Here is a 26,171-nt window from a genome sequence, read left to right on the forward strand (position 1 = left end):
CGAGTGTGGAGTCAACCGTCTTTTCACCGTCACCTTAGCCCGTCGCGTCATGATTCCAGTTCACTTTTCGGTGATCTAATATCATTACGGCTTCCCATTTAGATATTAAATACACTCAAAACTATCAGCCCTTGCGATTTTGATGCGCTGAATCCGAATTTGACGTCAGATTTTCTTTAAAATCATATGTAAAAGTTGTCACCGTGTTTTCACAAAAATTACAAACTCTCATTCTCATGCAAGTAGGCCTGTCCCCGAAACGATCGATCGATTTTTTCGATCATCGTTCAAAGACCTGTTTCGCTTTGAAACATCGTTTCGATCGAAACGCCGTTTCGCTCCGAATGCCGCTACGATTAGGATGTTAATTTGTAATGTTGAAACAAGATTTGCCATCTTTAGCAAATAATTGCAGATGGATTTTCATATGGATCACAATAATTTTCCCCCGTTTTGATCGAAATAAAAGCACCGGCATTAAGTATCGTAGTGTAGCAGCTCTGTCTCTTAATTATACTATTACCATGTGTTTTTTTTACTTAGAATTACCGAAAATCATTCCATGTATTCGCCCCCCCCCTCCCCACAACAAAAAAATAATTTAACCATGCAAACCATGAAAAGACCATGTCTCGATTCTCGTCTATTTATTTCAGTTACTTTATCAAGGCCGATCGATCAATTTTGATTCAACATTCGGTTATCGCATGCACTCCATTATTTAGTAACTAATTATTTGTGACGTATCAGATGTCCATTGCTCTACTACCAATCTCAATACGGAGTAGGTATGGATTCGATCGACATGAATCGATCAAAAATTAAAAACGTGAATCGATCGACGTGAATCTATCTACATCGATTCGATCGACAAATTATTAAAAAAAACAGTGTCGATTCGATCGACAAATTATTAAAAACCAGTGTCGATTCGATCAACATAAATTGATCGAAAAATAAAAACGTGAACCGGTCGACGAACCCGTGAATCGATCGCATTTTGTCGATTAATCACGTCGATCGGTTCACGTTTTTATTTTTCTATCGATTCATGTCGATAGAATCCAAACTCTATGGTCGGCCCCCGTATTGCATGCATTCACGCACACCCTCGTACGTCGAGCCTTCCTTATCTCGCCCCCGTTCAGTTCTCCTCATATGTATCACAGAATTTAGAGTTTTCTTCAGTCCGGTATTTGATTGACCCCTGCCGTGTTCCAGTGCTCCTTGCCTCGCTATTGTTTCATGAGCCTTTTATCTCAGTGACGGTACTGCTACTGCCGACTATACCTAGTCCCTTCCTCATCCATTGCTGCCTCCATCCCCTTCCTCATTCGAAATCTTCATCCACTCCACCGTTCGACCGAAGCTCTTCTCGGACTCTCGGTGACGGTACTGCCAACTATCTTTAGTTATTTATTCTCACTCTTGCCGTCCACGTCTCCTTCCTCATTCAAGATCCCACGCCACTGTTCAACTGAAGCTCACTATCAAATTTTCTTTGTAAAAACGAATGGTCTCGGCTGTTGCCGCGCACCGTTCTAGCGCCTCATGAGTTGCGACCATCCCGATCTTTGCCATCTATTACTGCCCCCGTTCCCACCTCCCGTGTTTCATAAAAAATAAAAAAAACTGACTGATGCTTCGAATGTATTACTGCCTACACAAGAAGTGGGGGGGGGGGGGTGTCTCTCTAAAAATTTTAAGATATATCTGTGACTGCGAAACTGCGCAGTTTGACAATTTCTATCCTGTTTTAAACGCAGAAACATGGTTTTTCAGCAAACTTATACGATTCAAAAAATTCTCAGCGACAGAAATGGGACTGTCCCATTAAAAAATCTGGCGCTGAAATTCTTTGACATTTCCTTGAATTTTTACAAAAGAAAAAGGAAAAGGTTACTTTAAAAATAATGATGAAAACTTTGAAGCACTGCAAATGTATGCATAGGGTTGATACTTGCAAATAACCCAAACAGGAAAATTGTCATGCCTAGAAATATTGTAAATGATTCTATGCCTGAATAAGAAAAATTAGAAGAGAGGGTGGATAACAATAATCAAGATCAGACCATAGCAGATCCAGAGTTATTCGGAAGGGGGGAGGATTTGCTAATGTCGAGTGGAGGAGGGGGGGGGGGTCCGAGGGGACGTTCCTCAAAGCAAGGGATACCGGGAGGCCTCCCCTGAAAATTCTATCAAAATAGACTCTGCCAGAGTGAATTTCAAGCAGTTTTAACATGTACTTGGTGCATTGTTTGAAAGTTGAAGATTTACGAATAATACCTCTTTTAGCATAATTTTATTGTACCATATTGCTTATTGTGGGGCTTGGACGACAGGGCGTATCAGTGTAGTTTTTACTATCTCGGTAAACGTGTTTGAAATGGCAAAACATTATAGATCCTTATGGCGGAAAGAAAGTTTAAATAGGACTTTTTGATGCTTAAAAATTTGAATTTGGTAAGGAATTTTTCACAAAATATGCATGAAAGCTAGTTTTACTTGACATCATTAACGTCTTACATTTTTCAAAAATTGCTCTTATTTGCCATGTCTTCCAAGCCCCTCATGTCTTTGGTGTTCAGTATTAGTAAAAAATGGACAAAAATGCATAGGATCATTAAAGTAAACAATGTTTCTTGGAAACAAACCGTTTCAGTAAATTTCTAGGGGCAATTTTTCTTCCCCTACCTCCCAAGCAATTTTACCTTTACCAAGCAAATTTTCCTCCTTTTTTTACCTTTTTCGACCAAGGGGGGGGGGGGTGCCATTATCCCTCCCCTCCCTGAATCCGCCACTAAGAGCAGATAAGGTGTTGATATTTAGATCCCCTCATGTTGAACTAGCGCACAAATCTTGTATTCAGAGCCCTAGACACTCGCTTTACGGGAAAAAATTCTGGAAAACTCGGCAAGGCTGACGTGCGGTACCGGCGTGCAACGGAGGTTTCAGCTGCTAAGCCGCAGCCTTGAGAATTTCCCTGACTCTCCAAATTGTTTTCCAATTCCTTGACTTTTATAGGTGATTCAAGTTTTCTCTGATCTCCACGAGTACTCCCTCTTATAAATATGCATATTTTGGATTCTAAATTTCTCTCCAAAGATCATTTTGCTTCATCATTGGAAAGAGCAGAGCTGCGAGTATTCAAAAACTCTTTAATGAATTTGGGGCACCCCTGCTCTGACTAGTAAAAATTCGTTTTTCTGAACTTGGGGGAAAATTTTTTTTCGAGTGAAAATTGATAATGTATAGATCATAAACTACACCTAGTATAATTGAAAAAAAAAAATTAAGACACTTTGACAGCGTCGTAAACTGTGTAAGTATTCTAATAGGTATTTTCTGACCTATAAAATGCTGATTTCTATAGCGTTTTGATCCTCTCCTGTATCATAAAATTGGCACTCAGAGTTCTTGCCTGTGCCACTTTTTAGAAAACTCCATGAGCACTGTAGCCCTCAAATTACAATTTTTTTCCGAGCCATCCTGATTCATTCTACTCGAGGTAGCAGCTGGATACGTACCTATTTTTCATAAAAATATATTGGTTTCTCCTACAAACCTTCATTTTAAAAAAATCGCACCAGTTAGCACAAGTGGAGACAACTTTAGGTTACCCCTCTACATATTCTAGGGAAGTTATACTTAAATATTCCGTGCTTTGGTTCGCGCTTTTCTTCAAGAATTAAAACTAATAAAGTCCTAGTAGTTGTTTAAAATGACGGTATTTGACAATTCTAGCTATTCATCAGGCTGCAGTCGTCTCAAAATTTTTTGAGGCACCACTGAAAACCTGCTCAAGGAGGATCTTTAAGAAGGCAACAATAGCAACATTTTTGGTTCTTCCTGCCTTTTAGAATCTTTTTCGTTTGTGCGTGTTTTCTTTAAAAATACTATATGTATTTTAGCCGTGGAAAGTCCCTCAAGATGCAGCCAAAAATGTTCTGAGGCATTTGGCACCTCCAGAGACCCTTTTAATTGGCGTGCGGTAGGTTTAGAGATAGGACAAGCGGTAGCGTTTGTAATCGAGAAGGGCAGTAGGTACCTATTACGCAATTATCCTCCCCTACTCAAGGAGGCTCCTCGGAGAACAGTTAAGATTTCGATCTTATACAACTCTTTTTTTACAATATTTTACGGATGAAATCTGGTGAAAGGTCTTGATTAAGTGTGGTCTTACTTTAAGTCTCTTCTCTCTACTATTTTTGAGCATTGGATGACGGCTCCTTGCGCTTACCTCCTGATTTTGCAACTCTTTATTAAAACTACAGAGAAAAGTCAGGGAACAGAGAGGCGATTTGGAAATTGATTAAACTTGCAACCCTGCGAATGCATTCCGACCGGTTCGGGAGTTGAAATTGTCGTATCCTGCATTTTAGTGTAGCTAGAGTCTGAAAATCAAGTCATTTCAATTTTTAACTTTTAGTTTTTTACTGACCTCCTCAGTGAAACGTTCGGTAACCTTTACTCGATTCTCCCCGGAGAAAACAATTCTGATATTGGCATTTAGATAAATGCAAAAGAGAGAATGTAGCCCCCCCCCCTCCCTCATCTTGCCATCAGATCTGATTAATTGAAAACGGGAGTGAAGAATTAAGTTCGCCCTCAACTCTGAAGATACAAGCGGCTCAGAAGTTGAAACAGTGTATCCCGTATATTCGCACATTCTATATACATTCTCCGCCTCTGTTTAAGTATTGTTGAAAGAAGGGCAAAAGCATACGTTTAAACAAGACCAAAGATTCTGATTGTTCTAGTATAACTGTTGAGAGCGCATGATGCTGGGACATGAGATGAGGGGGGGGGGGGAGATGATTATATAGATGTATTTTTCGGAGTCTAATAATCTTTCCAAAAATAATTTTCGATCTCCGTCAGGAAGTACAGCGTCACATGTATACAGGGTGTTCCAAAAGTCCTGCTCCCCCCTTCTAACTTTTGACTTTAATAATCAGAGCAGAGATGTCCCGAACTTTGTAAGGAGTTTTTAATACATGGTGTTTCAAAAGTCCGGCTCCCCCTCCCCCCCTCTAACTTTTGAACGGTCACAGATAGAAAAACGAAACTTTGGGAATGTCTCTATCTCAAAGAGGACGATATTTTAGGGGGGAGGGGTCAACATTTTTGCCTCTCTCTCAGGAAGGGCGGGGGGCCCCCAACTCTCTTTTTTTCAAATGGTAACTCCTATCTGGTGATACATCATTGAAAAGCGCATTACAAATTAAGAATTTTGGCGCAAACCGCAGATCAATATCTTGATTTCTATCCGAGTTGTGATAGGTCAATGGTCAAATTTGACCTATTTTCAAAAAATCATAACTCCGGCTCAAATTATCGTAAAGAAAAAAATAAAACGGGAAAATTTACCAAATTGTGTTCGCTTTTAAGAAAAAATCACAGAAATCACTTCGAACTAATTTTGAAAGGGGGGGGGGGAGGTCGGACCCCCAAGTACGTCAATTCATAGGTCATTCGATTTTCCCACGGAATGAGCCAATTTCCCCTAACTTTGCCTCAACATTATCTCAGTAAGGTCAAAACCAGTTCAACATTGCGTTTGCAAGTCCCCAAATTCCGGGATAAGTTCAAATAAACGAAATTTAAACGGTCAAATTTAATCACCTTAAATTTTGTTTATTTGAACTCATCTTGAAATTTGGGGACTTGCAAACGTAATGTTGAACTGATTTTGACCTTACTGAGATAATGTTGAGGCAAAGTTAGGGGAAATTGGCTCATTCCGTGGGAAAATCGAATGACCTATAAATTGACGTATTTGGGGTCCGACCTCCCCCCCCCCCCCTTTAAAATTAGTTCGAAGTGATTTCTGTGATTTTTTCTTAAAAGCGAACACAATTTGGTAAATTTTCCCGTTTTATTGTTTTCTTTACGATAATTTGAGCCGGAGTTATGATTTTTTGAAAATAGGTCAAATTTGACCATTGACCTATCACAATTCGGATAGAAATCAAGATATTGCTCTGCGGTTTGCGCCAAAATTCTTAATTTTTAATGCGCTTTTTAATGATGTATCACAAGATAGGGATTACTTACTTACTTACTAATGGCGCTACAGCCCGGGGTGGGCTTTGGCCTCCAAGGCGACGCGTCTCCATCCTATTCTGTCCATGACAAGATAAGGGTTACCATTTGAAAAAAAAAGTTGGGGCCCCCCGCCCTTCCTGAGGGAGGGGCAAAATTGTTAGCCCCCATCCTAAAATATCACCCTCTTGGAGATAGAGACATTCTCAAAGTTTCGTTTTTCTATCTGTGACCGTTCAAAAGTTAGAGTGGGGGGGGGGGGAGCGGGACTTGTGGAACACCATGTTCCTTAAAAAGTTCGGGGCACGTCTGCTTTAATTATCAGAGTCCTTTCTACAAAAAGATTTATCCAAAGACACCGTAAAATGGGGAGGGGGGGGTTCGCGGAGCCGAAGATGCCGCGCAAGAAACGGTTACCTCTCCTGTTTTAGAGAAAACAATTTTTAAAATTAAAACTGAAGCGGTCGAAAATATTGTAAGGCAAAATCCGGCATTATCAGACAAGATTCTAAAAGTGAGGGTGGCAATCAAGAATGCAAAACTCATGCGTGAGAAGTAACTGCGGCGAGTTCATTAGTATGAGGATGAGGGAGTCAGAGAGAAACGGAATGGACAGGGAGCGAACGGAAATCTGAGGGGCGCGAGCGATGCGATCGATGGACGAAGGTACGAAGGTGACAGAGTTGACACTCGATCGAAAAGGTATCCGTGATCGAGGGAAAACAAAATCAATATAAGGAAAACAAAGTGAATGAGGATAAGAGAAGCCGGCAAGCGTGGACTAGGAGGGGGGACCGGGTGTGAGTGAGCCAACTTGCCCGGAACTCCGGATAATAAGGTGCCGTTTCACCTAGGTTTCGGTTCACGCGACGGCACTGTTACTCTTCTCACAACAAAACCAGTCCAACGCAATCAGTCAAAAAGGTGTAAAATGTACGCCCGACTGAAAGAGAATGTGAGACAGATTTCAGGAAGGGAGGCTATGAAGGGAGATAACAGACGCGGCAAGGAAGGCCGGCCGGCGCGGGCGGGCGGCGCCGGCGGCGCGAAGCAGGTACGCAAGTACGCAACGCAGTATGGCCGATGGCGGTATTGATGTCCGAATCATCTAGCTGACATCCATCGATATTATTTTCACCCGAAGCGGGATCAATGATTCCTGGATGAGGTTGATAAGCTACGTAATGGAAACGAGGGTTCCCGCGAAAATTTTTCGGGAGAGTCTCATCCCGTCCCCGCCGTCGTCCGCCTCTTTGGTTTCGTTCCACGCGAGGAGGCGCTGTAACTCTTCTCACAACAAAACGATTCCAAACGGTCAAAAATGTATAAAATGATCCCACGATTGAAGGCTGAATGAGAATGTGAGGCAGACTCCAGGAAAGGACGCTTTGAGGGGAGATAAGAAACGCGGTCGGTCGGTGGCCGGCCGGCGCGGCGTGCCATGGTGCCCATGGCGCAAGCATGCCATGGAGTATGGCGGTATTGGAATCAGAATCATCTCACATCCATCGATATTATTCTCATGCATCCGATACGAGACGGGATAGAAGATTCCCGAGTAAGTTACGTAACGGGAACGACGGTTCCCGAGAAAATTTTCCGTTCCCGAAAAATTCCCGAAAACTCCCACGGGAATCCTCATAAAGTTGCTTCAATCGTAGGAGACGATTGACAAATTATTTAAATTCGAATTATTCGTCAATTGTCATGGCACGATTGACGATTAATTTGCTGCTAGGTTAGTTGCCGGTTTAAAAACCCCGATTTATTCGTCAATCGTCATGCGGCGATTGATCAACTTATTTCCTTTCACATTAGTTGCCAAATTTAAGAATTCGAATTATTCGTCAATTGTCCCAAGACAATTGACGATTTATTTTTTTCGAATTAGTTGCCGATTTTCTCACACGATTTATTCGTCAATTGCCGGGGGGCGATTGATTAAATTATTTGTCTCCGGATTAGTTGCCAACTTTAATACCCAAATTATTCGGTCAATCGAAATGTTAGTCGATTTAATTGCGTCAATTTTTCGCCCAACTCTGCTTGGAGGAAAAACCCGATTATCCATTAATAGTTTCTATTTTACCAGCAAAAACAGTAAATTTAAGACCAAAATTACCATCTAAATTTCATAGTTTTTCATGATTTCCGTAATTTTATTGCAAATGATGAAGTTGCACAATCTTAGCATCATTGTAATGCTAGTGGTTCCTTTTTGCAAAATGCAATCCATTTGTAAGTAAACCTTATTCAGGTCATTTCGGGGTGGAGTAAGAAACTGGGACGCGCACGGATAAAAAAAAGGTCCGAACTTTTTCGGTTTGATAACCGAAGTCTTCGGTTTGATAACCAATGTTTTTGGTTTGATAACCGAAGTTTTCGGCCTCAGAAACCGAATTTCACTTTTTGAAATTCAGTTCCTATGACCGGAAACTTAAATCAGTTGAACCAAAAAAGTTTGACATTCAATATGAAGCAAAGTCCAGTCCCTGCAAGCGAGTTTTTTTTTTCCGTGCGTGAACTGGCACTTTTTCACAAGACGACAAAAATCATTCTTGAAGCTTGGGAGCCTTGAATATAAACACTGGCGAAAATACTGCCGTGCTGAGGAAAAACGCCTTATGAACTTCCAGGCGTTGCCAAATTTCCTTTGATAAAACAAGAATTCCCTGGTAAACTTATGAATATTTTTCTTACAATTTTTCAGAGAAATTCGTTCGTATATTATTCTAAGGTTCCAGAAAATTTTAAGGAAAAATATTCATAACCTTCCTCAAAAATAAACGTTTTATCGAAGGAAATTTGGCAACTCTGACTCGACCTCTTTAAATTCTTTTAGAAATGCGGACCGTTAAATGAAGGAATGCTAAGGGCACACTTCGACCGAAAACGCGCCAAAAAATGTCAAACTGAGGTGTAGTTGCGGTCATAAAACGTATTTTGGAGAAGAAAATAATAATTAATGTTCGTGTCTGTCATAATCGGAGCTCCAAATTGTCGGATTAAAACATAGCTTTGCGCCCTCTCTTGGACTAAGAAAAGAAACTACATTGCCCGCAACGTATTCCATTCCACAGAATATTGAGGAGCATTTTCTGTCGAAAACTGAACGATGGAATGTCGAATCCATCTTGGCTAAAATCGCTTCTGCGAATTTGTCTCGAAGGTCTCTCTTCTTGTTGACGTTCGCGAGTGTTATTGTCAGGAACCCTGCGCCTGCATGTATTAAACTTTAAAAAGTATCAGGCCACTAAGAAAATGCCTTTTTCTCGATGGAGAGTCTTCAATAGTGGTCGATGCTTTGATGCTTGATTCTCGTAGATTAGCTAAAAATATTAAGATCTGACCAAACACCGAACCGGAACTTTCTTCGTTCAATATTAACCGAGAAATCAGATATCGCCTTTGAAACGTCGGGCTCTTGACGTCATCCACCGCGGTAGTGACACTCTTGGTTTCTTCCACCTTGGTTTATTATCAGTCAGGAGACACAAATTAGCACTGGTTACTCTACGTGAAACTCAGATGGAAGTAAGGTGGAAGAGACCAAGAAGGGCGTCACTACCGCGGTGGATGACGTCAAAAGCCCGACTTTTCAAAATGCGATAACTCGGTTAATCTAAACGGAGAAAGTTGCGATTTGGACAGACCTTAATATTTTTCGCTAATTTACAAGAATCAAGCCTCAAAGTACAATTCTGTGACCAGCGCAACTGACCCATTCTGTGACAGCCTTGATATCCAAATTGCTCTCTCATAATGATATCATTTCGAAAGTCCGGCAAAAAAATGATATTCCGACGGGGGCCGGGGCGCGGAGCAAAATTCGAAAAACGCGGCTCGAAAGTGCCTCAACTGGCCGGAGGTATTCGCTCCAGCTCTCGGAGCTTTTCTTAACGTCGATGAGCAGAATATTTATGACGAGCGAATTCTGTGAATCCTCCATCTCCAGTCTTCGATATATCGATTGATCCACCATTGAAACCTATGGAATTTGATTGAAAGAGAGGGTGTTCGCAACGACCACCTTGATAATCGATTCTTCACCGTAGTTTCAAATAGGGAATTATCGATAATCGATCGTTCACGCCTCGCCACCGGTGCACAGCATCGCAAGGAGGCGTCTCGGCCCCATTCATAGAATTCCCGAGGATGGAAAAAACACCAGTTTATTTTTTCCCGTCGGAACAAAGTCACGCGGAGGAGCCATATTTTGGCGACGAAGCACCTTTCTGTCGTGCTAAGGAAGAACGCCGTATGAACATTCGAGGGTTGCCAAATTTCCTTCAATAAAATGTTCAATTTAGAGGAAAATTGTGGATATTTTCCCTTGAAATTTTCAAGAACTTTAGGTGAAATTGCGAGCAAAAGTATCTGAAAAGTTGGAAAGAAAATATTCATAACTTTAGCAGGAGATTCGTGTTTTATCAAAGGAAATTTGGCAACACCTGAAAGTTTATACGGCGTTTTTCCTTAGCACGGCAGCTTTCTCCTCCGGTGATAATATTGTTGCCGCGAAATCGGGACCCGTCGGAGGCTCCCTCTCAGTTTTCTCCGAATCCGCGCCGGCTATGAGTCCCGAAACTTCGGTCGACGCTACCGGAGAATTCTGGGAATTTTAATTAGAGACTTGGGTCTTAATTATTATTAGCCGTCTCACACGGGGCCCTGGCTATTGATTGGTGTCGCGTTCTCGGCCGCCCCAAGTGAACGGCACTACGCGTAAAAGGGATCTACCCTCGAGTAGAGTCCCTTTATACTGAGAGTCAAGACAACACCCCCTCATGGAGTCACAAACGGGAATAAAGATTGCACAAATTGAACGTTTTTTGTAATCTTTGATCGGCCCATTCTTTCTCCGTTCCTTCTCTCATTCCGTTTGTTCCTTGTCGAACCCGTAATTCCCTGGTCCATTCCAGATTATAATCTTTGCAATCGGCGAAAATGTAATCTTTATTCCCGTTTGTGACACTGTGAAGACCTAAAATACGGGAACCAATCAGAAATGGATTCACATTGTCTTGACTCTCAGTATAAAGAGACTCTAGCGTAAAAGGGATCTACCCTCGAAGGCAGTTTTGGAGAAACGCATATGTATATAAGCAGAATAACGGATCGTGTGTTACTTCCAAAATTTCCCTCCGTGCATGGACCCCTTGTACATACAGGGTGATCCAGACCGCAGGAGTGTGTTCTATGGGTCGAAATAAGATATTTTTGCTGCATAAAGTTTTTTTTCTAAAGTGCCCTCATTTTGGCAACGGTTGTGAACCAAATCTCATGAAAATTTTCACTTTCCTGCACTTTTACGCCCTGAATTCATAAATTACCCCAAAAAATCGGGATCTCAATTTAAAGAGGGGGTTTGGGGGTGTTCCGGCTCCTGCAGCCTGGCAGTTTAACCCTGTATCGTCGTGTTTAGTGACGTTTAATTTTGCTGCATGAGGTCACGGCTACCACCCGCACGAGTTTACCCAGGGTACGGTTTACACATGCAGCGGGCTGATTGATGAACTTTATAGAGAAAGCTACAGACAAAGAAAACAAAATGGATGCGAAGGCATCCTATTGATGGAGGCAGGATGGCTGAAATAGACAAAGGAAGTAGATAATAGACTAACTAACGGCAACAACCCACAAGAGACCCATTACTTAGTCCATCGTTTGCTCCCTTCGTCTATAAGAAGCACACATTCAAACAGTAGGACCGCTCCAGACTCCTTATGTCTTCTATGTCTACCGCTTTATCTATCAATTTCAACAATCAGCCCTAAAGAAAATTAGGCTGCCCGTTGCTGAGGGTTGAGCTGGTTTGTTTTTTGGGACATTCTGTCCTGAGTTAGGATCCTTGTGTCATCATTAACAGGCCAATCCAAAACAACTAAGCTGAGTAAGCACCAGACTGTCTATCAATATGCCTCTCACTAACACTGGAAAAAAAACACATTGGATCTAGAGTCCAGACTCTTAAACGGTGCATAACGTTTGCGCACAATTTTTTTACCGATAACGTTTGCGCACACTTTTCACGAATATCATTTGCGCACACTTTTTACCGATAACGTTTGCGCACACTGCACTATTTGGCAACGCTGCAATGATACTACGCGTGTCACCCGAAAACCGGAGTTTGTTTTGATCCGGGCGGTCACAGTATCGCTTCATGATAAGACATTTTCTAAACTTCTTCAATCTTTTAAAAAACCCATACCTAAAAGCATTGACGCAGCCATAGATGGATTGGCCGATGAGGTTCCGGGGGATGACAAAATCATAAGAATTGATAAAAACAATAAAATTGTAGCAGTGACATGCAAAGAAAGTCTGCAGTTTTTAGTTGATTTTAGTGACGTCGTTTTGGGAGATGGGACATTTACATATTCTCCAAAGCATTTTAAGCAGAGCTACACATTGCATGTGTTTCGAAATGGGTTTTACGTGCATGTTGCAACGTTTTTCCATCCGGACAAAAAGGCCTCTACTCACGAATCAATGCGGGATTTACTTAAAAACAAGCAGGAAGCTCCAACGCATTGGCGTCGGAGAGCGGCTCTGGGGGCAGTAGTTGTAGTCAAGAATGAGGGCCTAGACACATTTTGTCATTGATGTACAATCCGACAACTGTCGATTCATGTTTTGTAACTTAGCAGATTTACGTAGCCGGTGTATAAATGTGTATTGGGCTTTGATATGGCGAATACATGGCATTATCACTTGTTGTATACTTTTAATTTTGAAAGCTCTTTGGAGGTCCGCTTCCTAAAAAATCTCTGGTTGATAAGTCGTTTAGCGAGGCTGCAAAAAATTTGCATTTTTATATCTGAAAGTGTAGGTATTGGTTTTTTGTATAATTGTTTTTTTGGATTGCTGGAAAAGTAACGCATACTTCTATAATTTAGGACTGAGTCAGGGAAATATAAGGTTCGTTAAATAGTAAATATTCCTAGTACCGTGTGACACTATTGTTAACGAAAAGTTTTTGCAACTTGTCAAAGAGGTTGTTGAATGATCTTCGAATAACTTTTGATGAGCTAGAGGTAATGGTTCTATCTGCAGCTCGTGGACTTCTGTACGATATTGTCCAGAATCATCTAAATTTTCAAAAAGTGTCCGCTTGTTCGATACCCAATTTGCTCATTCATGCATACAAGGAGAAGCGCATGAAAGCTTTAGCAGACATTTTGGAGATGAATCAAGAATTAGATGAAGAATTTATGACTTAAATCACGGCACCTTAATCACGGGATGACCTTAATTACGGCAACTATTTATTGTCCATGAGATGCAGATGGTTCCATTTCCCTAGCTCATCAAAAGGTATTCGAAGATCAATTTCATAAATAATCAGCCCATGAGTGGGTCCAGAATGAGGGAGAAGGAAAAGTTGAAATAATTTTACTGGAAGGAGGGATAAATGAGGTACTCACCGAATTTATTCGTACAGAACATTCAAAAATCCCGTGAAAAAACAGCTCACAAATAAAAGCAAATTGCCATAGAAACTTCTTCACGAAATCACACACACAACGAAGAACGAGGCGCTACAGACGAGTCCGTCCAGGACAAGTTAAAAAATTCCCATGAGCCGAGTGTCGTAGGTTAAGGGCCCGTTCGCCAAAACTAATCGGAACTGTATGAATGAATTGCTCCTTTTAAAAATCAAAACAATATCGAATTGCGATATATTACACAGTTAAGATAGGGCTATGTCCTGTCGTAAGCGGCGACATACAGTCGATATCATTTCAATAATCGCCCCAATGGCCACGATAGTTGTTTAGACGTTTACGGTTTCCCTGGTAACCTTTGTTTGCTATCAGCTGATATCAAGTAATATGACTAGGAAGCTCCAACCCAGTAGTTAAAGCTTCCTTAACCGCGAAAACTTTAAAATTCAAATTTTCAAATTTTGAACGTAAAGTACATTTTTTCCATCACGAGATAAAAGCACAAACAAGTTTTGAATTGTTGACTGTATCACCATGATTCCAAAAATACAATACACAACATAGCATTGACTAACAATAAAACAGTATGCAATAAAATAAAGTCATGACAAGGAACATAGCCGAAAATGGCGCCGATTCCCATCAACCAACGCGCGGTCTCTACAATGTAACATGCTGCATTGATACTCCCCAGCTGGGACCGTCCGGAATAGCAGCTCTAGTGCAAGCACCAGAGCCGCTAAAATGTGTCTTGACTACACCAATACGGAATTAAATATTAAGCTTCTCCTTCTTGATTTTGAATCTGCAGCTCACAATTCCGCTAAACGTGTTTTTTCAACCGTTAAAATAAGGGGCTGTAGATTTCATCTTGGTCAAATTTGGTGGCGGCGTATTCAAAAATCTGTGAGTAACCATATACCTTATTTTCTTAACTTTCTTAATTTTCTATTTTCTTCTTATTAACTTATTTATTCATTTGCTTATCGATTGCTTATTGGAATTTATTGAAATGAAAATTTCCCCTCGTCCGTTTATAAATTATCCGTCCGTTGAATTGTCTTATCACGAAGCGATACTACTGGAGCATCATTGCAGCGTTGCCAAATAGTGCAGTGTGCGCAAACGTTATCGGTAAAAAGTGTGCGCAAATGATATTCGTGAAAAGTGTGCGCAAACGTTATCGGTAAGAAAAGTGTGCGCAAACGTTATGCAGCCCTCTTAAAAACATCGACAAGAAAAAGTACTCTTGATGCAATCAGAATCTCATTCCACCAATAATCCCTCCATGGGAATTATATCTACGCTTCCACGACGAAACAAACGAAGGTGTCATACCCTGTATCTTTTTTTCTTTTTTTTTCTTTCTTTTTTTCTTTAAATAATTATGAAGTATCAACTGAAAATGAACAGCGCACGTCCCTCACAATTTGTTACCTCCAGTACGTCATAATTGCTCCGAGAAATGCTGCTCATTACAACCGCCTGTAAGCCGATTTTTACTTCCGCTCGAAGATTATTGCAATTATCGTAAAAGCGCTTTCATCAATTTGCATACCGACTCAACGAATCTGTTCGCTTTTATTGAAGTTTTTCGTTTCGGAAATTTATGTTATTTCATGACGAAATGCGAGTATGTTTTTTCATCAAGAGTCATCGCTATATTTTTTTTAGGATTACGAACGTTCATTAGAAACTGTTTGAAACGGGAGCTGTTGAAATCAGCAGCGAGGCGTGAATGATCGATTATCAATATTTTTCCATTTGAGGCTGTGGTAAATAATCGATTATTAAGACGCTCGCTGCGAACACCCTGTTTATCGATCCTTTTACATTGGTTCCAATGGCAGATCAATCGATATATCGCAAAGACGCCACGCCCTGGTTGAAATATTATGCGATCAATGTTTCCGAATTTTTCACCCCTCCATTGCTCCTCTTTTAACGTACTCTGTATCTCTTACTTGAATACTCTCTCACTTAAGGAGCATAAAATCCCCGTTTCTGGAGCGTGCGCAATAATCGCCTTCCGAACGACGAGGCTGCAACCAGCTCGTCGGTTGTGCTTGAATAGTTATCACCAAATACCAGGGGCACATTCTGAAGTATCTGGCAAATCATGAAGTATCAGTGGTGAAAAAAAAAATTCGACTGATTCTGGTGTGAACTGTGAACTTTAATAAAAATTATAAAACTATTAACTAACTCACTTTTAATTTTGCAAACTCAAACAGACAGCCAAACGTAACATATGCCATTTCGCCAAAGATTATTGGGCAACTGACAACGTAACATCTCTACCTCGACGCCCTGTCGCCGCGCCTTTCATCCATGGGACATATTCCCGTCGCCGGCGAGTTGACTATAATTCAAAAAATTTACAAAATATGAAGAAATTGCTATTATTCTAAATTGTGTTTAAAAATATTTTCTTATTGAAGAGAATCAGGAGGAAAATGAGAAGAAATCCTGCGTTTGAGGAAATCTCCTTCAATAATAAAGGAAAACCGGGAAATGAATCAAATCGCGAGTCCCTACTGGATGGCCATAGTCGTTGAAAACATGGAAAAGCGGGAAAAGTCAGGAAAATAAGTAGGTCAGAGAAAACTTCGAGAATGCAGGAAAAAAGAATAAAATATCATGAAAGTCCGGAGAAAATTGCGTTCACAGGAGCTGCAAATTTTAACGAGTTGTATCTTAGCTTTATAGCCTTTTTTTCTCACACATGATGATCGAACCGAAGTATAGAGATTTTGAAATTTTTCCTCCTTTAGATCCAATATTAGAGATGAAGTTCAATGCCTACTTTCACATTCATAATATTTTCTCTCGCATTTGAATTTTTGACTGTCAAAACTGTGTGGCCATAGTTAAGCTAAAAAGTTATCCTAACCCATCCCTCCCTCCCCCTACAATGTGACTTGGTTATTTTCTATTTAACTCAGTCCATGTTTTATCCCGATTAGGCTCAAGAATCAGGAAATCTTAAAATCAGTCAGGGGTAATGTGAAAACGCCCGGGAATTTCCAATTCTCAAATTCTGCTGTCACGATTTTCCCAACATCATGATGAATCAATCGGTCAACTCTTCGTTTCCCAGATGAAAGAACGTAACTCGTCAGATGAAAGTTGGAAGTTTTCCAACTGTAAAATTGTATTTTTACTGCGAGACTATATAGTTGCTGAACAGCTGTTCAGCATTTCTACATCACTGAAAAATAAGTTGCGGGTATATAGACATACCGTCCATTCCGGACCCGAAGACCGAAAGTTCCAGGTGCTGCTGGAGCCGTATAGGCTATACGTATAGCTTCACTGAAAAAAAAAAAACTGCTAAAATCAACACATGAAATAGTGAAAAAAGGTGACAACTCATCAAAATAGATTAAGAACACCGGGTTGATTTAACTAATTTGGTGATTTGTCACCGTATTTTAGCAATTTTTTTTTTCCAGTGTTCGATTGCTTCGGGTGATACGCCCAGGACGCGGACGATACGTCTATACAATCCGTATAAGTATGGCCTCCACGGCCGGAGTATTTTTTTCAGTGTAACAGAAAATTTCCTCGATTTTTTTTTAATTAGAAGGAACAAATCAGCAGAACTTTGCTCAGATATTGCACAGTCATATTCTGTTCCAAACAATTAAATCGTTTGAGTCTATTTTACAATCTTTGAACAAAATTACGTTCCTCGTCCGGAAAACGACGAAATCAGTACCAAAGACAAGCGAGCGAACTTTCATGGACGTATTTCTGCGGAACGGAATTATGTGTATCAATACATGAGCCTTGAGACCCATAGGGATGTATGCATAACAGGGCTCACGTCATGAAGGCACATAATTCCGTTTGGCAGAAATACGTCCTGACGCGCGTCAGGTCGGAGTGCGATAAAAATGAGCCGAAGTTTGGGAGGGAAAATCCGGAGTTAAAAAGTGAACTTTCAAAGTTAGAGCTTAATAATTTCCGGTGGAAGGACTGGGGGCGACCGCAATCGGAAAACGGTGCCGAGCCCCACCGCAGGGATGAAAAGCGGAGTTTTCTCCGGGAGAGATGAGTAGGTCAGAGGGCACCGACACCCTTCATTTGTCAAGATGAGAGATATACGTCCTACGACGGCATGCGGCATCGGCACTTCGTCATCACTCATCAAACTCTGGAGTACAGGGTGATTCAGGATTGAAGTCATTAGGTCGGCAATAGAGAAACATCAATTGAGGGGTTTGGATAGGACGAGGCGCATACCGTCGTGTTAAGCAAGAACGCCGTATGAGCCTTCAGACGTTGCCAAGTTTCATCCGATAAAAGCCGAATTTACCGGGCAAATTGTGAATATTATTTTCCAAAATTTTCAGACAATTCTGTACGCAATTTTACCTAAAATATCTGAAAATTTCAAGGAAAAATATGCACGAGTGTCGTTAATAATACGTGTTTTATCAAGGGATTTTGGCAACTCTCGAATGTTCATACGGCTTTCTTCTTTAACACGGCAGAACAAGTGAAATTTTTTTTTAAAAAATGAGATTTTAATGATTTCAAGTAAAGCTACTCTAAATGCATATTCTGTGCAGATTTCGGTCTCAAATTCCAATTTTTAAGCATCAAAAAGTCAGTTTGAACTTTCTTTTCACCATGAGGATTCATGCAAATTTGAAACTTTAAACGCATATTTCTCGAAATAGCAGAAATTGCACTTATGCGCCTTGGCCTCCAAGCCCCTAAATTTGAAATCGAATAGATCGTATTCGATACATCAAAAAGGTGAGAATGTATCGATATAGATTGGTTCAACATAGGGCCGGATTTTCCTACTTGCCGCCCATGGGCAGCCTGTATTTTGCCGCCCCCTTCTCATTCGTTTTGAAACATCAATAAAATCCATCGAGTGAACGTACCAGCGGGGGAGGGGTGCATAAGACGCGTTTACTCGTGTTGAAAACATTTCTGGGAAAGCCCTGTCAACACTACTAGCAAAAGGTCACGGTACTTTGCGCGAAAGTCAAGTTTCATAAAACCTATCTCTAATGGACAAGACCTTCCATTCATAAAGAAATGAACGAAAAAATTATAAAAGAACAAACACAAATTTGGTCTAATGATTTTAACTTCCGCCGCCGCGTCGCGCCGACTGCGCCGTGTTTGGCGCAATGCGTGAAGTATTCACGCAGTCTTGTAGGCGCTATCCGTTTCACGCTGACCACAATAACCGCACTGTGTTTGATGCAATGCGTGAAGTATTCGTACAGTCTTGTAGGCGCTAATATGTGTTACATGCCGATGGCCGCGGCGAGGGCTTCTCCTTTTCATCTCAAGTCCTCGTCATCATTTCTCCCTAGGTCGCGCCGTTCCAGGCCAAATTGTGTGTTTGGAAAAATTGAATGAACAGATTAATTGATTCAGGCTGCTTCAATAGAAATCGACCATTTTACATGCCATGAAATGACCTAAACCCACACGGAGAAAAATAGAACCGCACTGAGCACCAGAAGATGGACTTCATCACATGGGACGGATGATGATTTTGCTTTAACATTCCATTCCGCACTTGGGCTCAGCCGACACTTGTCCCCAGCATATTCCTCCTGTACTTTCGCACGAACTTCCTCTGCTTGGTGACATGTTTTCCTGCAGTCCACCACATCCGGAGGATATTAAAGCAAAGTTGGTGCTGAGCACCGTTCTATTTTTCTCCGTGCATAGTGATTCAAAATTGAGGGAATCATTCTGTATTTCTGGGAATTCCGCAGTGAAGTAATAAGGGAACAGCCCCCGCGAACACTATTTTAATCTTGGACGGGAAAGTAAGTGAAGCGACAGCCACGGGAAACTCGTGCGGAAACAGTAGCCTTACATCCCTCTCGCCCGTCCCTACTTCTAGACCTGACACTTGACTTGATATTTTATAAAGTCAGCACAGAGTCAAATTAAAGGCGAGGAAACTCGGAGCATATTTTCATCGAACTCGCTTCCCCCCGCATGCACTGTCGCTCTCGGTGATCGATCTATTGTAAGTTCGAACCGAGGCTCTTCGGCTGGAAGCGGGAGAATGCGGTAACATTCTCCATCATTCGTTTGGAATAATTTTGTTTTTAAACGTATGTAACAGTGATAAGTAAATACATAAAAGTCTAAGGATGCTGAAACGTTTTCTGCGACTGACGTGCTGAACTCCTTCGCCAAGACCCATGGGTCTTTCTTCTTCTCCCATCCTTTTTTTTTGCTTTTTCTTTCTCGCCCCATACGTCCTCTTCCTCCTCTAATTTTAATTTTTCTACTTCCTCTTATTTTTATTTTTCTTCTTCTCCCTCTTCATCTTACGACATTTCTTTTTCTTTTTCTTCCTATTATACATTATATCATTATTATCATCATCATCATCATTATTATCATTTATTTTTCTTATTCTTCCTCTTACAATATTTATTTTTCTTCTTCTTCCTCTTCTCATTTTTATTATTATCCTTCTGTAGATCTTCTTATTTTTAGTTTTCTCCTTCTTCCTGTTCTAATTTTTATTTTTCTTCTTCTACTCTTGTTTTTATAATTCCTCTTCTAATGTATATACGCTTTGTCTCCTTCCTACTTAAATGCCTCTCTTATATTCCTCCTCATTTAAATTAATCCTCTTCTTAGTTTGATTGTTTCATTTTTCTCCTCTTTCTCTCCTTTTTCATCTACCAGTACTACTATAGTGCTCTTCCTCATCCTCCTCCCTCGAGTATCCCAAGTTGCGTTACTCCGTTAATTCAGTTGAAATTTCATGAGAGCCGTATTAATATCTTCATTCCCAGTTCCCCTCCGGGAGAAGTGTTCCTCTGGCGTGTCAGTGGAAAACACCAGTTATTTGACAACTCTGTCCAGACTCTTACGATGTGTTTCAAACACGTAGGAGATGAAAGTGGAAGGTGAAAAGAAGCTCAGGCGCTGTTTACACAATCTAATATGAATGAGGGTAGTGGAAGTAAAGGGTGTTGATAACTAATGAGTCCAGCAAAGAGAGGCCTCAAAGGTGCCTGCGCTATCGCCAAAATTAATCGAATGAAGCTACATTACTCTCTTTAAAGCAACTTTGGACGCTTCCCTCACTCCTTTTGCATTTTTGAAGTCAATCTCTATCTCATTTCGGAGAAAATTCATGCCCGTGACTCTTTGCAGTAAAAATTACAATTTGTGAACGTTTAATCGAAAAATAAGTCAAGAGTGTTCACTGCAAAGGCCGAGTGGAAGCCCGCTGTTAGAGGAAAATGTATTTTCATGTTGGTTTTTCTTTTTCTTTTCTAACTTTAACCGTTGAGACTAAGAGCATCGGATGGTGAAGGATGGGGCAAAGTGAATAACAACGAAGATGAATTATTAAATCTCGTATGTGTCATATCACCAATATTCGTGTGAACTTACTCCAGCCACCTACACCCCTCAAAGGAGAAACGGATGAGCTTCTTCGTGCATACGTAACTACTTTTGAATTAAATTAGGTTTCGAGCTAATAAAGTTTAAATTTGAATTAATCGTGCAATGAAGAGTGTTAATTAAACTTCCCCGGGAAGAAGCTGGGCCCCGAGCTGCACGAAGATGTGATCAATTTAAGCTCCTTGTTTACTCTTTATTGCGTGTTTGTATTTTTGAGCTGATTTTCCATCATCCATATCGCCATCGCTCAGGTAAAACTAACTGCATTTTTAATTACACCCCTTGGCATTTCTGTATCTGAACCAGGAACAATGTATTTTATAGGGATCCCGCGTTAAGAATCTAAGCAATTTAATTGAGTCAGGGAAAAATAACTTCGGGGGTCATCGCTTTTTTACATCTATTAGTGATAGATGAGCGAATTGTTGAGCAAAAAGTTAGATAGAATTTGCCTAAAGATGACTGATGAATGTCAGGATAAACTTGTTTGCAAATTACGTTATTGGATTATGCTAAACCAAATGCTCAACTCTCTGATCATCAGCGGGCTGATCGTTGAAATAGATAGACAAAGCGATAGAGAAGGAAGACAAGAAGGATATGGAGCGACCCTATTGGTGGAAGCGGGTGGTTGCAATGGACAAAGAAGGTAAGTCATAGACTAACCAACGGCAACCCACGAGAGACCCGATAATTAGTGTATCATCTATCCCATAGTCTTTAAGAGCCACCAATTTTAACCAATAGGATCGCTACATATTCCCTATGTCTTCTTTGTCTAACGCTTTGTCTATCAATTTCAACAGTCAGCCCGATGTGTCAGTACTAGGAAAGTTTGCGCATTGACTTCCGAAAAGACCATACGTCAACACCTCAACCTCACCTCAGGGAAAGGAGTCCTGCGGGGTTTAGGTATAACAATAAAATATTTCAGGGGCCAAACACGGCCCTTTTGTCGACTTTTTACACGGAGATGCAACGTCTTCGATGAGTCCAAACCGGCCAATCATAGGCGCTAAGACCTACTTAGGTGCAGTCAAGACTCGTCCTAAGCATATCGACGGTGAAACTACCAAACCACGTATCTCGTTTGCGGTGTTTAAAAATCTACGCTCACATTTTATTTTTTTGAAGTAGACCAAATCAATATCATTCCTTGAAATTTTCACGGAATTTTCTCCGCACAAAGAGGAAAAATCACAGAAATTTTCAAGATTGGATGTTAAGTAGTTTTTCATTTAAAAAATAAAGTATGACAGGAAGTCTGCGACGTCGCAAACCGCGATACGTGGTTTGGTAGTTTCACCGTCGATATGTAAGTGGAAGGACTGACAAAATTCAGCCCCTGGTCTGAACCAACGCTTTGTTTCTGAATCCACCTTTGCTTTTTATCTAAATTACTGTTTTTGAATATTGATTTCTCCCTATCAGGAATAGACATTAAAACTTGGGGAAATAAAGTATCTTTAATCAGGCTCGGACTGGCCTGGAACTGAATCTGCCATTGGCAGATACGCCCCCAGGTGCGCCAAAGACACGCCCCCTCTGACAGATAGCAAATTAAGAATAGAAAAAAAAAAATGACCGAGAAAATATGCAAAAAATTCATAAATGAACGGGAGAGGAGAAAGTTCAGGGTAGAAAAGGTGCTCACGTGCATGATACACTGGAAAAAAAAAAACACATTGGTTCTAGAGTCCAAACTCTTGAAAACATTGACATGAAAGAATACGCTTGATTCAATCGGATTTTTGCTTGAATCAAGAACGAAGCCTCTTAATTTGAGCGGATTTCCTTTTGATTTAAGCAAAAATCTGATTGAATCAAGAGTATTTTTTCTTGTCAATGTTTTCAAGAGTCTGGGCTCTAGATTCAATGTGTTTTTTTCCAGTGTAATGGTGAACGGAAGTCCAGGAGCTACAAACCAGAAGGAAGTCCCGAAAGTCTACTACGATGCTAGGAAATTTAAGTTTTAGGGTTTTTTGGGGGTAGAAATTTTTCTTAACAACTATTGATTTGGACACACCGCACTGGAAGAAAAAGACATTGGATCTAGAGTCCAGGCTCTTAAAAACATCGACAAGAATTTTTTTTTTTTTTTTCCAGTGCGTAGCATATTTTGAACAAACTTAACCTTAACTTATTTCAAATTTCAAAAATAAGAGGCATCTGAACGCGATTCAACTATTCGTGCTAGATGGATGTACATATTGCAAGAGAAATATTTAAGGCGCGATGGCCTGAATCGTAAGGTATGAACTCGCAATGCTCTGCTCTATGGTGCTAGTATGAGTCGGGAGAAAAGTTAAAAAGCGAAGGCAGATTACTTCTTTCCTATCTTCGGCTGTATTGCTCACGCAGCCCGTGAAGCAGCAGCACAAATGAGACAAACGAAATTAACACATGTGGAAACAGAACAAGGGAAAGGATGCGCGTTGACGACGGCGCAGACATACAACTATTCGTGCTTGATGGATGTCCGTGCTGCATCTGCAAAATTGAAGGCGCGATGGCGCGATGCGCGAACTCGCAATGCTCCGCCATCTAAGCTACGAATAAAATGTCGCTCAGATTCGAGAGAAAAGTTAAAATAGAGGTCCGCGTACGTCTCTCCTGTCTTTGGCTGTCTTGGTGCTCAATTTTTTTCTTTTTTTCAGTCACGCTACCCTTTTTACGAGCATTAAAGCTAATGATAAGGTAAAGAAGAGTCCTTGCCGAGCCCAACTGCACTGAACCCCTAATAGACGACTTTCTTTCTTCGCTCATCCTTAGTCAGAACCTTTACTGGGGGGATCTAAAAGGGACCAAGATCCGCCGGCCCTCTCGAAAGCTCGTATGAAAATATTTGAAGTTCAACAATCAACGTTGAACGCTGAATCAGCGCTAATTGATCAAGAGGCGGGAAGCGGCCGTCATTCGCAGGGATGCCAGACTGTACCGAAAATTGAACATTTCTCAGTCCCGAGATCCCTCCTCAGTTCCTCATTGCTTCGAATAGACAGCCCAGAGGAGGCTATCAATTACCAGCAAGTCGTGGCTGCAAACATGTGGGCACGACAGGGACAGGTCCAGGGAATCTGATGGGCTTGGGTAGTTTAGTTTAATCGCGTGATGTTGATCAATAATGACTGTTCACTCCGGAAAATGTTTAACTCCCCTTGTTGACTTTTTCTCGTCCGTGTTCTGAAAAAAAAATGGCTGATTTTTTGCCAGCTTAGCCAGTTTGAGCAGTGCACCGTTCAAAGCTGGTATTTTATAGCAACTAATTCGCTCTGCACCCCATCCTATGCGTCTGCATTCGTGTTGTACGGAAAACCCGCCTTCAAACAATACTTGGGGATCCCCCTTGGCAATTTTCAAGGAATTTCGCAGTGTCTCTCCGGATCTTATCTGCTAAAGCTCCTCCCCATCTTAATCAGGGGAAGCACCCAATTCTCTCTTTAGTGGGAGCCACCCCCTGGAAAATTTGGAGTCAGTCCACCCATAGTGATGGTCCCAATAAACTGGATGCTGAATTTTGAGTAAAAACTGGAGGGAATGAGGCTATACGCAGGATTAGTCCCTGAGGGAGAGGAATTTAAAAAAAAAATGAATAACATGGAAAAAATGATGTTGCTGATTTAACAATTTTGTAGTTAAAAAAAGTGTCCGACATGTTTTAGTGCAGATTTTACGATAAAAACATGCTAATTTAACCACCCTTGTGGTCATATTACCTTTCCACTATTGTAAAATGTACATTTGAAACATTTCGGAGTTCGGACATGTATTTTAACTGCACTGGAAAAAAAGTCGCTTGGATCTAAAGTCCAGACTCTTAAAAACATTGGCAAGAAAAAATACACTTGATTCAACCGGATTTTTGCTTAAATCAAGAACCAAGCCTCTTAATTTAAGCGGATTTCCTTTTGATTCAGGAGAAAATCCGATTGGATGAAGTATTTTTTCTTGTCGTTGTTTTCAAGGGTCTGGATTCTAGATCCAAGCTACTTTTTTTTCCAGTGTGTTAAATCAGCAATCCATTTTTTCCGTGAACTCAGAGATGAGAACTTAAAAACCGAAGGGCGATAGAGCCTCAAGAATTCGTGGACTTTCCGCGGCAAGCCGGCTGCACCGATCACTCATGAGCGTTCGAAGACTGGGTTATTATAATTATAAGTTTTCGTGGGGATTTAAACGATCCAAGCGTCGGGGGGGGGGGGGGGGGGGTTTGCCTCGATGCGCCGCCGTCGGGAACCCGATGCAAACGGTGCCAAGGTCATAATGCACGGATTTCGCTCGAAAGTGTGCTCGAGCCGGTGCGGTGCCACGCCATGCCGGTGCCGCCAGTTAACGTAAAGCGTTATGTTAACGCGGGACAGCCGCGGACACCCCGACGCGACGCCGACCGCGAGGTGGATGACAGACGCGGTCGGCGCGGCGTCGCGACGCTCACAGCGTTCGCCAGACGCCACGCGACGATATTGCCGCGTGTTATGGCTTGGTCCCTCGCACAGGTGGCACTAGACTGCGGCGCACTTTAATAAATTAAATTAACTTCAAAACAAAAACAATAAGGCACTGCGCCAAAACGTCTCGATCGAAGTAGAGACAAATGGTATGGGAGCGTTTTTTTATGACATCAATATTAGAGGTTCCGATGGGTTTTTAAACTCTTATGGGGTTTTATCGAAATGACAATGCTTTCTCTACCTGCGAGGAAGTAAAAATAGCCTTTTTGGACAGTCGGTAGATGACTGCCTTAAATTATGTAAGACAATGATGGAGTTTTTTAGCCATCGTGCGTAAAAAGTTCAGCTTAAAGCTGATATCTCATTACAGAGGGAAAAAGCTCATACACAAGCACAATTTTCCCTTAAAGGAATAAGGTAAAAAAGATGGCTAAAAAACTCCATCATTGTCTTTCGACCCGTGCGTCCACGGCAATCAGTTTGGGTTAAATGTACGTATTTGACAGCGCTAAGTTTGGAAATGACCATTTGTTATGAAGTTGGGATTTTTTGCTAATATTTTTCCCTCGCGAAAATTGAATTTTTCTGGGATAAAATCCATTCTCCAGGAAACTGGTGATCAAATGGAGGATTATAATAAGGTCTCTTTTTTATTCAACCGCGAAAGTACAAAAGAACACACACTTATGCGATGTCTGATAATTTCCTTCACTCCTCCTTTGATCAAACGAGTATAGTTTAATGTAACAAGAGAGTGTTATTTTTACTCGAAGAATCGAACCATAGAGATTTGAGTCGATCCCGTTAA

At 41.1% G+C, this 26,171-nt stretch overlaps 1 protein-coding gene across 4 annotated transcripts in view; it reads left to right on the forward strand.

Moving 5' to 3' along the window:
* The window catches only part of LOC109034296 (uncharacterized), a 230,654-nt gene that overhangs the window by 162,644 nt on the left and 41,839 nt on the right, over positions 1 to 26,171 (forward strand). The gene's annotated exons all lie outside the window — the stretch shown is intronic.

Source organism: Bemisia tabaci, chromosome 4, assembly GCF_918797505.1.
Source record: "Bemisia tabaci chromosome 4, PGI_BMITA_v3".
Taxonomy (NCBI): domain Eukaryota; kingdom Metazoa; phylum Arthropoda; class Insecta; order Hemiptera; family Aleyrodidae; genus Bemisia; species Bemisia tabaci.